Source organism: Metarhizium album, assembly GCF_000804445.1.
Source record: "Metarhizium album ARSEF 1941 chromosome Unknown scaffold_27, whole genome shotgun sequence".
In the NCBI taxonomy this organism is placed as follows: domain Eukaryota; kingdom Fungi; phylum Ascomycota; class Sordariomycetes; order Hypocreales; family Clavicipitaceae; genus Metarhizium; species Metarhizium album.
In genome coordinates, this window is record NW_024467601.1 from 1 (window position 1) to 225 (window position 225).

A 225-nucleotide genomic window follows, 5' to 3' on the forward strand; every position below is an offset into this window, starting at 1 on the left:
AATTTTAAATAACAGCTAGGCCTATTTAATATTAAAGGCTTTACTGTAGCTAAAGAAGCTACTAAAAATTCAACAGATTAGCTATATAAGCTATATCTACTCTTTTATCTATTTATTATTTATTTTTTTACTTATTTTATCTATCTTTATTACTTATTATTCTATCTTTTATCTATATTTCCTACTTATTATAACTTACCTAGCTATATTTAATATATAGCTAAG